The sequence below is a fragment of the Chanodichthys erythropterus genome, chromosome 1 (genome assembly GCF_024489055.1).
Source record: "Chanodichthys erythropterus isolate Z2021 chromosome 1, ASM2448905v1, whole genome shotgun sequence".
Lineage (NCBI taxonomy): Eukaryota > Metazoa > Chordata > Actinopteri > Cypriniformes > Xenocyprididae > Chanodichthys > Chanodichthys erythropterus.
This window is the reverse complement of record NC_090221.1, coordinates 7,973,045-7,974,723: the sequence shown is the minus strand read 5'-3', so window position 1 is coordinate 7,974,723 and position 1,679 is coordinate 7,973,045.

Sequence of the window (1,679 nt, the reverse complement as noted above, 5' to 3'; positions counted from 1 at the left end):
AAAAGCGTCTGGCTTTTAGCAATGAGAATGAATAATTATTTTGTGTGATTTAGTTATTATGTAATTATTATACCCTTAATCCATTACACAAGTAAATCTTTAAAAGTTCAACATCATGGTACCAACAAAGCCTGACTGGATTAGTTTGGTTTTGTCAACTCAGCTTCTACCCTCATGGCAGATCTGTATTCCACGTAATTCTTTCTTTCAAAATTAGACCATTCTAAACGTATAGGAGAGTGTCTTCGTTTCACATGTCTATTTAGATTTTGACTGTGACGTGACATGGAAAAATGAATTAGAGTACGCCAGTCGCGGGGTGGCATGATTTTTATTTATTAAACAGATATGTAACCATGACATTCCATTTTGTCTCTTTAAAAGCAAACGAATTTCTTGCATTCATTATGCAGAAAGAGACTTTTGAAGTTGGTAGAGGCGGCTGACAAAGGTTAGTTCACATCAAAGTAAAGCCACTCACATTGGCTCGGAGACTATCAGTCAGAAGCCAAGATCAGAAGAAAAGCGTCTGAGAAATTTGTCTCAGATTTTAGACAAAAGCATCTAGTTACGCCTGATTATAAATTATATGCTCAAAGGAACACAGATCTGACTGGTTTCTCAGGCTTAAGACTTACATTTAGCTCGCAGTAATATGCAGAGCACTCTCCAGGATGTAGGGAGTTACTCACTAAGAGATGATCATCTGTGTATGTGTGAGCAAAACTGCAACAGTCTTTAAAGATGCAGTGCCACCATGTGGACATTCAAAGAATCCTGTGAATTAAATTGCAATTTTAGAAAAAGTTCAGAAAATTAAATGTAGCTTTTATAGTAAAATTGGCGCTCAAGAGTATGTAACACTTTACAATAAGGATAAATGTATTCGCTTCAGATAACTAGTTAACGTAACAGTGAAAAATACTCCTAAAGATTTTATTAAAAGTTTATTTTAATTTCCACATTTACTAATACATGATTGAAATCAAATGTTATAGGGCTATCTGTAAATAATCTAATGGACCTGAGCTAACACGAACAAACAATTAGGCCTAACTAACGCTAATAAGATTAATAAACACTGTAACAAATGTAAACTATTGTTCATTGCTATATAATCTTATTTAACCCTCTATGGTATGCAATATGATATCAATGAAGAAAAAATAATTTGTGTTGTTTTTCCTGCTTAAAATTGGACACTTTAACAATATCAATAAACATTTTCATAAATTTTTCATAAAGTTTGTTGCCTTGAGGCAACATTGAACCACAATGGAAAATTTAAACATTTGGCATTTTAATGTACAAAAAAGAAATATGAAGAGTTCAGATGCAAATGCCTCTAAATGCCATCTGAAATTTTCTTCTAAAATGACCTTTTTTATCAAGCTTGTATGTTTATGTTCAGTTATTTCACTTTAATGGCAATGAAAAGGGCCTATTAATTGCCATTAAAGTGAAATTACTGAACCTAAACATAGGAGCTTGATAAAAAATGCTCATTTTAGAAGAAAGTTTCAGACGGCACTGAGGCTTCTGCATCTGAACTCTTAATATATGTATTGAAAACATCCATTTCTTTAACTAGACACTTGAACAAACAAATGTATCCAGTTTTTAATGTATTAAAAGTTTCATATTTAATAAAAAGTAACATTTTATATCCAGCTGTTGGC